This window comes from Macadamia integrifolia, unplaced genomic scaffold, assembly GCF_013358625.1.
Source record: "Macadamia integrifolia cultivar HAES 741 unplaced genomic scaffold, SCU_Mint_v3 scaffold725, whole genome shotgun sequence".
In the NCBI taxonomy this organism is placed as follows: Eukaryota; Viridiplantae; Streptophyta; class Magnoliopsida; order Proteales; family Proteaceae; genus Macadamia; species Macadamia integrifolia.
In genome coordinates this window covers 530,287-544,567 of record NW_024870526.1, presented here as the reverse complement: position 1 = coordinate 544,567, position 14,281 = coordinate 530,287, and the positions used below count along the sequence as shown (strand labels likewise).

The window sequence follows — 14,281 nt, the reverse complement described above, 5'->3', positions numbered from 1 at the left end:
AAATTTTCAAATAGAAGCACCTGATAGACAACATACATATATGAATAAGCATAATCAACAAAGGCTAACTAACGTTTTTACAACTGAATTACAATAAGTTTATCAAGCAGACAAAACTAACTAAAAGTCACCAACAACATCATAATACCACACTAGCAAGTCCAAATTACAAAGAAAAGTCCAAATTACAGAGAAAAGTACAAAAAAAAAGAAAAAAGTCCACCATAAACACATAAACATAGAGACAAGTAAAACGCTGATTAGGATAGGCAAGCTAAGTCCTCAGAGGACCTCATCATCATCTAGCTCTACTACTCCATCCCTCCTAGGCCTCGATTTAACTTTGAGCCGGCAATTGTAGTAATCAAATCTTGCATTCACTAGTTGCACATCCCTCCGGAGTCGGGTAAAGTCCGCTGAAATAGCATTGGCCATTGTGTCCAAATCCTCGATCAATCTTAGGAAGGAATTCTCAAATGTAGCCTACCTTTCTAATATATTTTCCTCTCTAGTAGCACTCTCATCTAGTCTTCTCAAGAGCTGATCTTGCCCATCTTTTAAGGCCCTCATGCTGGTCATCATGCCGTCAAAGTCAAATGCGCCACTCTCCGGTGGTGGGGCTCTATGTTGTGGGTCTGCGGCCCTAGCAAAGTCAGAATCAACATCTCTCAAATCAAGAGGTTCCTCCTCGAGTATATCCTCGTCCAGAAAGTCCTCCTCGAATTGAGGAACATAATCCTAATCCTCCTCACTATTTTCCTCCTCCATGTGGACATCCTCCCTATGGACATTCCCCCTGTTCCTGCCTCCTTGAGCTCCTGCCCTCTGAGGTACATCCATAAGAGCTTGGAGACCCATCCTGCGTAGGTTTTCCCTGCTAAATTTGTCTGCTGGAGTCTTTTCCTCCTCACCACTCAAATCCACCCCAAAGAACTCAAAAACGCTGGTGAGGGTCCTACCATATGGGAAACCTCCGTCCTCGGAATGTGTGGCATGATGCTCCATAGTCTTAAGTATAATGTAGGGCAAGCATAAATGCTCGGCACCTCCCTCCAAGGCCTTGTAGATGCAGAAGGCTATATAGGCTGCCATGAAGCCCACTTGGTTCCTATGACGACCTCTAGGGAGCAAATTAAACTGAACCAAGCAAGCAAATACACGAGCCTCCAGGTTGAATGTCGTCTCGGAATCCGGACGCACCTTGCTGCCACTAATGGTCTAGTAAATGTGGTCCTGCATCTCCAAACTTAAGGATGGGCCCACGGGCTTACTCCGTGGGGGGCTATAGAATTGATGCCCAACTAATGACATATCTAAAATACTAGCAAGGGTGTCCACAGTCAAACGAATGTTCACCCCCTTCACCATGCTGGTGATTGAGTACTCCCTATACTGGTAAGAGACCTCTAAATTACAATAAAATCTTTGAACCAGGTGTTCATAGCATGGGCGGTCAATATTAAGGATGGACTGCCAACCTAGTGCAGTAAACCTCTATTGTAGTTGAATCCTATTAAAATCACAAGTTACCACGGTTTTCTCCATCATCACAGACTTCTTTAGAAAGGTCTGCCAATTCGTTTCTGCCCTCAAACTCTGGATATGGGGGCATGTCCTTGTTGCCTTGTACGAATGGCTGAGGAACTAGTCTCTGCACCTTTCCTTTTTGAAGATGTGGCTCTACGTCTATTAGAAGATGATGCGGGTTCCTTGCCCTTGCGAGAAGACATCCTAGTAAGAAAAGAGAAGAAATAGCGATAAGTAAAATTGTTGCATGACAAAGGAAGTAAACAGGAGGGTGAGCAAACACATGTAAATGTGTGGATCATTAGAAAAAGAGGGGTGGTTAAGCCATGGAGAAATGAATAGGAGGAAATCCCCAAACATGGCATCCACTAGCATGTTGCAAAATAGAAGAGTAACAAAGGAGTATAAAGCATGGCAAGTGAGAAGTGATGGAAAGCCTCATAAGAATTTCCTTAAGTGGGGTAATTGGTGTCAAATGGTAGAAAACCCCCAATTTCAATGTGCAAGTTCAATCCAAGAGAATGAAAATCCCATAAAAGTGTAGAACTTGAAGTTTACATGTTAATGATAGTAATACCTAAAAAGTGTAGAACTTGAAGTTTACATGTTAATGATAGTAATACCTATCATTATACAACCAAGAATATGCAAAAATTTCTATTATAACATTGAGGTGCAAGGAATGAGAGAGATTCAAAGTTGTTCACAAGTATGGATTCAAAATGTAAATCAAATATCATTGCACCAACAATTAATGGTAAGTGATTCAAAGTTGTTCACAAGTATGGAACGAAGTGAAGAGAATCATAGAAACCCCAGAAATTTTTTTTTCAAGAAACCTAACATAAAAGATATAGATTTTCATAGAATGAGATGGAATTGCAAGCATATACAAGTTTCCATGATCTTTCCAACAATGTAAGTGCAAATCAAGGATAAGAAATCCCATTTGAGTTGTTAGTTGGGGAGAAAAGAGAAGAAATAGAAGAAAACCCCAAATTGGAGAAATTAGGGCACGGTTTGGGATTTTCTCTCATAGATTGGGTAGTAAAGCCCAAAACTATGAATGAGTCATAAAGGAAGCATCATATTCTCATGGAATGACTATTCTATGGAAAGAAACATGAAAAAAATAAAGTTTTGGGAAGTATGGATGTATTCAACACCCAAAATATATATTCCAAGAAGAGAAATGGAGAAGAGACTTACTTGAGAGTGAAAGGTGCTTGAATCTTCCAAAATCCATAGAATCGTTGAGTGAAATTGTGAGTGGATGTGCCAAGTAACCCTCCAAAATCACCTTGAGTTGAGCTTAAAGTGGAAGATGGGAGAAATGAGGATCGAAAGAGACTTAATGCCCCTTTAACTTCCGCCTCGGGTAGGACCAGCGGGCCCCGACCCGAGCTGCCCGCTGCAAGAAATGAAAAGAAAAAGAGGAAGAAACGATTTTAAGCGACGCTGAGGGTTGATCTTCTCATTCTGGCACCGGAAAAGTGATCCCTAACACGAGACCTACGATTTGAGGTGAGCGAAGGCTATACTTCTTAAACTTTCACAAAACCCCAAGTGAAACCTTGATTTGGGTAGAGTTCCTTGAGATCTTGTTAATCCCACTTGAGATAATGAATCTAAGGCTTAATAGATGGTCTATGTGTTGATTTTGAAGGTTTAAAGAAGTGTTTACAAGATTTAAGAAGCATTGGTGATTTCTTGAGTTAAGAGGTGATTTTGGGGTTTTGGAAGAGTTCTTGAGCAAAGAAGGTAAGATTGTTTTTCAATCCTTAAATCTAACTTACATCTAGGTTAGAATCATCTTATAAGACCTTAGATGTGTGAAAAATGTGATCAGAACAGCCCCATTTGGTTTTCCCAAGGTTGAGGAATGTTTCAAAGGTGAAAGCCGATTTTTGCCCCCACAGGTGGGCGAAGACTGGCAGGCGAAGCTGCCCGCCTGTTGGGGCAGCACCTTAGTTCCAACAAGCGGGCGAAGACCGACGGGCAAACTTGCCCGCCTGAGGGGGCCCATCGGTTGAACCGGCGGGCTATCTGGCTTGCCTGTTGCACCGGCGGGCGATGACAAGTGGGCTTTCTGGCCCACCTGTTGGCCCACCATTCGGATTTTTGAGCCCGAATGGGCCCAAAACGGGCGGGCAACCTTCTTTTATGATTTTAAACATGATTTAAACATCAAACATAGTTAGTTTTGAACCCAAGGTGGTGAAATGCTAATCGCATTCGCTTATGATAGGTTCCACTAGAATTTACATTTCTCACGCCAGATCTCACCCGTACAGAACGTGAGCTTTTGTACCCAACAAGTAAGTGGGGAGAGGACATTTGACTTTATTTTAAGCTTGTTTTTGCATCATTAAATTGTATCTAGACTAGCCATGTCATCATGCAAAGTATGTGTTGATTAGTCATCCTCGTATGCCATTCGCACGCGTTGCTTGTGCATTCTAAACAAATGATTATGATGTGTGTTGTGCTTTACATTCCAAATGCCAAATAATTAATGTGTTTATGTGATAAATGGTTGGATTACAGTACATGATGCATTATTAGACTAGACGCCGTAGTCGGTTTGGAAACGAGTGCATTGGTGGCCCGTGGTATGGGACGTGGTGGCACTATGCAATCATACTTTGTCATATAGGAGCATGCAGTTTAGGATTATCATTCCCTGTGCTACAACCCTTCCCAACAGGGGTTGAGGTGTTGGGTTATCACTTGGGGGAAGCAGTGGTCATGGTTATTGGGTCACTATGGCAGTTAGACATACGCCCGGCGAGTCATTAGGACAGTCGGCAACCTCAGTGGTATATTCAAGAGGGCCAATCGTACTGCTTAAATTGCCGGGGTCGGCACCTTTACATTTCTGTCATTTACTTTTATGTTGAGAGCCAGTAGTCGACATGCTTTACTTTTTTCAGTACTCACGGTGGGCCTTCTCCGACAACCCTATGGGAGTATTGCGGGATGGAGTTCGTGACTCGTACCCAGGGTATACGCGCACTGTGGTTGTGAGTAGCACATAACCTAAAACTTAGTAATGTTGTTTAGGTGGATAAGATTTAAAATGAATTACATAGCATATAGTGCATATGAATGTGATTATTTGTATGGTCTTTCTTTTCAGTTACTGAGCTAGTGAGCTCATCCCACGTGCACACCTCTTTTAGATGATTTTGCAGGTTGCCCGTCTGAAGATCAGGAGTCAGGCCCCACAGTCGAGTTTCCTGTTGAGGATTGGTGGGTTCTTGAGTATGAGCACGGTGCTGATTGCATGTGCGAGGGTTGTGCTGCGGGACCGCAGTAATGACATCGTACAGGATTTTGCTTTTTGATTTTGATGACCTCCCCTTTTGTGTACTTGATATGTAAATTGTTATTCTTTTTGTGTAAATATCATGCCTGCGGGCCCACATATACTTAGCTATATACTACAATTTGGGTATCAAGTATATTGGGGATATTTTACAGGTAATTTAAGTCTTCCGTTGAACTTTTGAACACTTATCTTAGATGTGGGTATGCTGTGGTGGGGTACTGTATCAGATGATCCTGGCAGGTTTGGGTTAACCGGAGTTAACTCGGTCACCGGTCCAGTTCTGTGTGAACGGGGTGTGACAGTTATGCTCTGGTCAAACTTAATTTTAGTGCCCGAATGCTGTTAAAATCACCTAAATGAAAATAATTTTATGGATATCAAAACAAAAGATTATTTTACCGGAGTTTTGGTTTTTAGCAATGTTTTAACATGATAGAATTTATAAAATTTTCAAAATTGAGAAAAACCCCAGCATTTAAAAGTTGAAAAAACAATCTAGTTTTGTTCTTAGACTGGGTGTCGACTTTTTATCTTTTTGGAATTTGATTTTTAAACTATTTTTATCAGATTCAAATAGGGGGTATCTGGTTATTTATGAATATTATCTTAACATTTACTTAAATGATATTTGGCATAAGTGTCAAAAGACTCAAAACACAAGGCGACATACAGTGCAACAAGGCGACTGTCACCTAGGCCCTAGGCAAACCGCCTAAACGCATTGTCGTCGCCTAGGGGACGCATTGTCATCGCCTAGGGGATGCATTGTCGTCGCCTAGGTGATGCCTTGACAACTATATGTATGACATCTACCGGGAGCAAGGCTTCAGTGCCGTAAGCTAGCCGAAAGGGGGTTTCTCTTGTTAGGGTTTTGGCTGTTGTCTTGTAGGACCATAAGACACTCCATAATTCATCTACCCATGCCCCTTTTGCCTGGTCTAGTCTCCTTTTGATACCATCTAGCAGTGCTTGGTTGGATTTCTCCACTTAACCATTTGATTGCAGGTGTGCCACCAACGTCCTTCGAAAATTAATGTAATAGTGGATGCAGAATCTCTTGAATGTTGGGTTGTCAAATTGTTTCCTTATTGTCAATGATCACCACTTTCGGTATTCCGAACCTATGACATCATCCCTAAAGAACTTTGCAATGGCGGCCTCTGTTATGTTTATAAGGGGTCTCGCCTCTACCCACTTGGTGAAGTAGTCTATTGCAACAACAAAGAACTTCACTCCTTTTCCTTTCGTGAATTGTCCTAAGATATCCACTCCCCACGTAGCAAACAGTATTGGGTATAGTATTGGGCTGAGCTCAATTGCGGGTACGTGGGGTATAGGAGCGTGCAATTGGCACTTGAGATAGCGTTGGACAAATTTCATAGTTTTATTGCATCTTTTGCCAGTAAAAGCCCTGGCAAAGTATCTTGTATGCCAATGCTCGCCCTCCCATGTGTGCACCACATATCCCCTCATGAACTTCTTTTATGACCTAGTCCGCCATTTCTAGACCAAAGCATGTGAGCAGTGGTCCAGAGACCGACCTCTTATATAGTATCCCTTCTTCCTCAATGGAGTTGGCTGCCCTTCTTTTAACGCTTCTTGCCTTGTTCTGGTTGTTCGGCAGCTCATTTTCTCTGTGATACTTTCTAATGGGATCCATCCAGCTTGGTCCCTCTGCGACCGTTGTAGTGCAACATATTGTATTCTTCTGATATGAGGGTTCGTTGAGCAGTTCGAGGTACACGGTTTGTCCCAGCTCTCCGCCCCTTGCCGAGCCAAGTTTTGATAGTGAATCGACTGAAGCATTATCTTGCGGGGGCACCTGGAGCATTGTGAAGTTGTCGAACTGACAGATGAGGCTTTTGGCTTCTAACAGGTGTTGGGTCATTCTTTCTTCCTTGGCTTCATGTTGCTCGTTTACCTAGTTTACAACTAGTTGAGTCACAGTGCGCTACCAAGTCTTGGATGAGTACAGACTTTGCTAGCTTTAGTCCGACTATTAGGGCCTCGTACTCTACCTCATTGTTGGTGGCTTAAAAAGCAAACCTGAGGGCAAGTTGAATTCTGAAACCTTCTGGGCACATTAGTGAGTTCTGCTCCACTTCCCATAATATAACTTGACCCGTCTACATATAGCATCAATTTTCGGGTCGGCTCGACTGCTTCCTACTCCTGCTCTGCCGGGGTTAGAGTACATTCAATGACGGAATCAGCTAAGGCTTGTCCCTTAATGGTCGTTCGGGGTTGATACGTGATATCATGTTCTCCTAACTCCACTGACCATCCCACCATGTGCCTAGAGACCTCAGGATTATGCAAGACTTTCTTTAGCAGTTGCCCTGTGAGTACTGAGATCGAATGTGCTTGGAAGTATGGCCTTAATTTCCGAGCTGCCATCACTAATGCAAGCACCAATTTTTCGATCTTGGAGTATCTGGTCTCGGGGTCTAGTAGGATGTGGCTGACATAGTAAACTAGTTTCTGTCATCTCTCTTCTTCTTTGACTAGTGCGGCACTGACTGCCTCTGGGGACGTGGCCAAATACATCTACAGCCCTTCTTTCGGCTTGGGTTGAACGAGTATGGGTGGAGCAGCCAAGTCGTTTTTTATGTCTTCAAAAGCACTTTGGCATTTAGGAGTCCATGACAATTTGTTGTCTTTTCAGGTTCTTCAAGGCCTGGAAGAATGGTAGACATTTGTCTCCTGCATGGGAAATGAAGCGGTTCAATGCAGCGATTCTGCCGGCCAATCTTTGGACATCTCTGGTACTCCTTGGTGGGCTCATATCCTGGATGGCCTTGATTTTGGAGGGGTTGGCCTCGATGCTGCGTTCAAAAACCATGAAGCCTAAAAACTTGCCCGAGGTTATGCCGAACACACACTTGGTTGGATTTAGCTTCATGTGTTTCCTCCTAAGTACTTCAAATGCCTCTTTTAAATTAGTGATATGGTCAGTTTCATTGGTGTTTTTGACCAACATGTCATCCACGTAGACTTCTATATTTCGTCCAATTTTATTTTTAAACATAAGATTCACCATTTTCTGGTACGTAGCTCCAGCATTTTTCAGGCCAAAGGGCACAGCAGTGTAATAATTCCCCCTTTGTGTCAGGAATGCAGTCTTTCCTCATCTTCTCTTCTCATTCGGATCTGATTTACCCTGAATATGCGTCCATGAATGTGAGCATTCCATGTCCGGCCATGGAGTCTATCAAAAGGTCTATCCTTGGCAGAGGGTAATAGTCCTTTGGACAGGCCTCGTTTAAATCAGTATAGTCAACGCAGATTCTCCATTTTCCATTTTTCTTCGAGACCATGACCACTTTTGCTAGCCACGTCGGGTATCTGATTTCTCTTATAATGCCTGATTTCAACAACTATTCAACCTCTTGGTTGATTATGTCTTGCCTTTCTGGAACAAAATTATGCCGCCTCTGTTGTACAAGTTTGAAGCTGGAATCTATCCCCAAATATGTTCGGTGATATCCCTTGGTATGCCAGGCATATCAGAGGGGGACCAAGCAAATACATCGAGGTTTTTGGCTAAGAAGTTTAGTATCTCACTTCGTCGCTCTCTGCTGAGGAGGGCCCCTATCTGTACGGTTCCATTCTCATTGTTTATCGGTACGGTTATCAGGTCCTCCACTGGCTCAACCATCTGTAGTGTAGCCTCATCTCGTGGGGGAAGCAAAGCCTAGGCACGGACTTTTTGTGGCTTTCACAAAGTTGGCGTAGCATTCAAGAGCTTCTTTTTGGCTGGCTCTACATTCCCCAATCCCATTTTCCGTGGGGAATTTCACTTTTATGTGTTTGGTTGAGGCTATGGCTCCTAGACTGTTCAGGCCTGGTCTCCCCATGATTGCATTGTACGTGGAGGCTACCCTTGCCACCATGAAAGTAACTATGACTATAGAGGCTTTTGGGCTTTCTCCCATTTTTATTGGTAGATCGATGATGCCTTTCAATTTCAGACGGTGCTCCTAAGAATCCATAAAGGGGCTCACTGGCTGGTCTCAGTTTATCTGAGCAAAATCTGAGCTTCTGGAATGCTTCATACGACATCAGGTCTACGGAGGCCCCCGTGTCGATTAGCACCCTGTGGAATGGTCGGCTGGCAATGACCAACTAAAGAACGATTGTGTCGTTATGAGGCCAATTGAGTCCTTCCAGATTGGAATCTGAGAAGGTGATCACTAGGTCGATTCGTGCATTCTTGAGTGGCTGTTCTGTCACACATACGAATCGAGCATGGGCCTTGGCCTTTCTGACCGATTTCGCATCGGGCCCCCCATGATGGGAAGGATGGCCTGTCCCATGGGTTTGTTGCCACTTTGGCCGGCCTATTTGTCTCCTCTGGGCTCATCATTTTGTTGGCTCGACCCAACTTCATTATGGGTACGTTGGGTTTCTTCAATTTTTTGCTTCAGATTTTTGGTCAAGTACCCCACCTTGATTAATTCTTCAATCTCCCTTTTCAAGGCCTTGCAATCCTCGATGTCGTGGCCATGATCCCGATGGTACCTATAGTACCTGTTGGGATTTCTTTCTTCTGGTTTTGCGATCATCGGCCTGGGCCATCAGAAGTATTTCTAGTCCTGAATTTCCAGAAGTAAAGTAGTGCGGGATCGGTCCAGCTCGACCTAATCTGGGTCGACTGCCCGGTCGAAGGGCCGATCCGGCCTGTTCTTTTGCTCGCAGTCATCATCTTTGACCCTTTAGGGCCACTTTTTGTCCGTTTCAGATTGCTCACTCTTGTCAGTTATTCCTTTCGCTGCCAGCACTTCATCCATATTGGCGTATTGATTGCATCTCCTCAACAATTCTGGCATTGTTTCAGGTAAATCGAGGGCCAACGATCGGACTAGCTCTGGGTGAGGGATGGTGTTGCACAGTGAGCTATACGCTACCCCCTCTAGTAGGTTTTTTATTTCTAAGGTAGCCTTGGTGAATCTAGTGAGAAACTCTCATATGGGCTTGCCTGGCTTTTGTTTCATGTTCATCACATTAGCAGGGGTTTGCCGCAGCTTCATATTGGCCTGGAATCGTGCGAGGAACGCCTTTGTCAGTTCATCATAGCTTCAGATCAATCGGGGCCTCAGGTTCGACATCCACAGGAGAGCCGCGTCCTTTAGAGAAGTCACAAAGGCTCGGTAGAGGGTGGCGTCCGATTTACCATACCATCATGGCCGAATGTAATACAGGAGATGATCATAAGGGTCTGTTTGTTCCATCATACATCACAAAGGTCAGGACAGTAAAGTTGTTGGGCAGGTCAGCATCCATTAGTTCATTCAACAGGGCATTATGCGCGAGTGCCACCACTATGTCCGCCACAGGTCTCTGCATCCCAGTAATTTTCTCGCTTAGACGTTGCAAGCGTCGTTCCAGATTGCACCTCCCTGGCACTTCTTCGGCTCGGTGCCTACTGTCAACACCTCAGGATCATCGTTTAGCACAGGTCAGGCTCCTTCCAAGTGTCTTATGTCTAGCACCCTGCACTTCCCTTTGTAGACCATCTTCCGGGTCTGGCTCCCTCGTTCGGGTTGGGGTTCTCTCTCCGAGATGAATTAGCTCCCGAGCTGGCCCTTTCAGTGCACTGCTCCGTCTAGGCCACTCTGCATAAGTGCCTAGAAGCCGGCCTTGCCGCGGGCAACGGGGTCACACTGTTGCCTAGTAACCCGTCATGGGCTCGCCCATCGTTATCCTGTTGGATTTGTCGCCTTGGTTCTCATGCTGACCCCGTTTGACTACTTCTCGGGGCAAAAGGAGCGGCGTGTGCGTCATTGTCTTGCCGATGGAGTTGGAAGAGCAGTGCTGAATTGTCTAATGAAAGTTCAGACTAAATTATTGGTCACTAGCATTTGCATTTACAAGCTCTGCAGCCGCCCCTCAACTGTTTAATCTGTCGACCTGGCAAGACAAGCATAACCAGGCTGTGATGTGTCCTATGCCACAGGTGGCGACATCTCTCCAGTTTGCATGCCAGTGCCTCGAGGAGGCGGCAATGCAGGTCCTTCCACGGGAATTATGGGTTGTTGTCTACCACTCGGTTGATCGGAGTTGTTTCTTGGCCTTCTCAATCGAGAGGTCTCGCTAGCTGGTGGCAACCGATCACTACGAAGCTATCTTTTAGGTTAATTTTCCCACAGACAATGCCAATCTGATGCGGTAAATTCTGACGGGTTCCTGGTCCTAAAAGTAGCTTCCAGTTCCTGCAAAGAAAATAGGTCAGCGAAGGGCACTGGGAGTATCCGATGTGATAAGCCTCCTATGATAGAGTCAGAATCCCACAGCAATTAGTATCTTTCCCTTTGTAATCTCTTTTTTTTTTGGTCCCCCTTTTCCAAAGGCTTACCTATGGTATTTATAAGGATCACCTCCCTTACCCTCCTTATTTCCTCAAAATCCTAGACTCCTCAAGGGGTTTGGGGAATATTCAGAATATTATGGGGAATATTCAAAATATTCCCAGCTCTTTAGGTGTTGGAGGGCGTCAGGGCTCTTAACGTGGTGCCTTCGTGGCATTCTTAGAAGGCTGAGAACGGGTTGTTCCGCTTATCTCGGTGCCCACTACCTCAGTGGGTTATTCTTCTAGAGTCTTGATTGACTAGGTTTCCTAACCGGCATGATGTGGATTTCCGATTTTGGTGGTCCTCCTGAATGGATACCTATTATGGGTCAGTAGAGGGCTCGATCGTAGTGCTGGCCTATCTTCTGGTGGCCAAGGCAAGGGCTCGGCTAGCCTGGGAAGAGGTGAAGGCTCGGCCCCTCGTGGCCGAGGCTAGGGCTCAGCAAGACTGGGACGAGGAGAGGGCTCGGCCCCATATGGCTGAGGCGAGGGCTCAGCCCCTTATGACTGAGGTGAGGGCTCGGCCCCTTATGACCGAGGCAAGGGCTCAGCTAGACATGGACGAGGCGACAGCTCGGTCCTTTGTGACCGAGGCGTGAGCTCAGCAAGGCAGGGACGAGGAGACGGCTTGGCCCCTCATGACCGAGGCAGGGGCTTGGCAAGGCTGGTGCATCATTGCCCGAGCTTGTGACATTTGTTGGCTCACTAACTATCCTTCCTTCGCTTTCGCAATATCCCTGTCTCCCCCCACCTACTGCCTTTGCTAAAATGGTATTGAAGATTCAAACTACCTCGTCTTCAGATGCCTTTTCTTTTCCTCTGTTTGGAAAAAAGTTCTCAATCTTTGCTGGCCTGGCAAGAGATGCCCACTGCCTCTGTGTAGAGAATGATTTGGATTGATATGACCTTTGCCAATTCTACTATATGTTACTGCAGGGAAGCTTGTTTTTTGTGCCATCATTAACCACCTCCAGATGGAGAGAAATCTTCCGTAGATGGACTTTTGATTCCCGCTCTTTTGACAAGATTTGGAAAGCCATCTTCTTCGAGGTTGGTTCCAAGCTCCGTTCACTCTGCCATCGGCCGGTTTGTGATCTCTCAAGGAACATGCTCATTGTTTTTCCTAAGGTCTCCCCCCTCTCCTCCCCCCCCCTCCCCTTGAGGGTTTTCCACCCTTGTGGCTCCTTTTTCCTTGTTGCCTTAGGGTTTGTATATCTCCTCTTTTTTCTTCTTCTTGGTAATAAATTATTTATTCACCCAAAAAAAAAAAAATGGTTAAATCATCTCTTGCTTTATTTATTGATATAATCTTAAAGACTGTATAGATGTGAGCCTTAAACATGCAATACATGGCATGCTACTGGGGTGACAGCTTTACTGAAGCTCCATCATCCAAGACTTTACAGATCCCCAAAGATTTAAATTGCTCATAAACAGAATTATATGAGGATCATGCTCAATACAAGAAGAAATAGTCGGAAATTTTACAAGCTAGCAAATAAAACCAATTTTAGTGGGATTTAAACAGAACTCCTAGAACTACAGAGCCTCACCTCAAACCATGATGACAATTTATGTGAACACCCAGAATTCCCACAAGAAAGAAACCAGTACAACAGTTAGTTAAATAGGGGAAAAGAAGCACTAATAGGTGTCAAAAACATAAAACCTAACTTTTATGAGCCTGTGGTTATTCACAACATTTCTGATCAAATTGTTAGCAATTGTATAGAACTACTCCTGAAGTAACTCCTCTAGTATACATTTACAATAAAACTGAACTGCTAGCAGAGACCACCTACTGTACATTTTCTGTATGGTAAATTGCTAATCATGCACCTTAACTCACAGATGAAAATTGGTGTGTTGGAGATAAGAACAGAGTATGCATTTCAGAGACGAGTATAAGATAAAACTCCAATAGCAGGGAAATAGAATGAAGAGTGGATACTCCCTCATGAAAGATGAGATTAAAATTTGGATACTACACTAACATTATAGTGCTGGCATAATTATTCATGAAACAATTAAAAAACCCTCTTTCAACAGTTCCACTAAATGTTAGGCAGTCTGTTGGGTTCTCTTAGGCATCCTCAGAAACTAGGAAGAGGCATGCCGTGCTCACTTTCCTGCCTCAGGAAGCAAATCATGTTGTTAAAAGTTAAAACACAAAGGAAGCAGCTCTGGCAGGGAGAAACAAAACCAGATACTGCTAGAATTGCTGGACAGATTTATAGAAAATGTAACATGGAAAACATTTGTGCATGGAAGTGCTTGTGTGTGTGTGTGTGAGAGAGAGAGAGAGAGAGAGAGAGACCATTTGTGTAGTATGAACATAACATCTGTGGCCAATATACAAAGTTGAATTCCTGAGATATGCACAATTTTCCCAGCTGTAAACTTTTCCATACATTCAAAAGAAGAAAAATAAGAAGAGCTAAAGAAGGTAAGTTACCTCAGCTTCGATGATCATCTGATCCACATAACCCTTCAATTTCGTCACCCTCAGAGATTCCGTGAAGAAGCGGAACTGTTCCTGCCGCACTGAATGATCAACATCGAACACAACGCCTGGACCAAAAGTGGGCACATTAAACTGGTAGACCTCTTGCTGGCTAAGATCAGACTCTGGAGCCTTGAAGAAATGAGCAGATACTTCAGGTCCAATGAGGAAAGTGATGTTCTTGTTCAAAATCTTCACAGTGAATACACTCCCGAGTTTTGGATACTCTTCTCTGAGCATCACAATGGGGCCTTTCATGAAACGAGCGAGTCCGCCGAACAGTGGCCATGCCTTTACAGTGGGAGGAAGTCATTTTCTGGATCGAGGAATCAGAAGGGAATATAGAAGCTTTGCAGTGATTATCGTTGCAACAATAAGGAGAACGGCATTCAAGGGCTTATTCTCCTTCAAATCCATAGCTAACATGAAAAAATCTATAAGGAGATACAAGCATTATAAAAGGGATCAGTGAGACAAGCGAGAAATACAACAAGAGCAGAGTTCAATTCCTATGTAAACAGAAAAAATGCTGCTCCATTAGAAACCCGGATACCAAAAGCAGAGGTAAAAC

General features: G+C 44.2%; 1 pseudogene; it reads right to left on the bottom strand.

Moving 5' to 3' along the window:
* The window catches only part of LOC122069821, a 31,429-nt pseudogene extending 17,293 nt beyond the window's left edge, over window positions 1-14,136 (bottom strand).
* Between the last annotated feature and the right edge of the window lie 145 nt (window positions 14,137-14,281).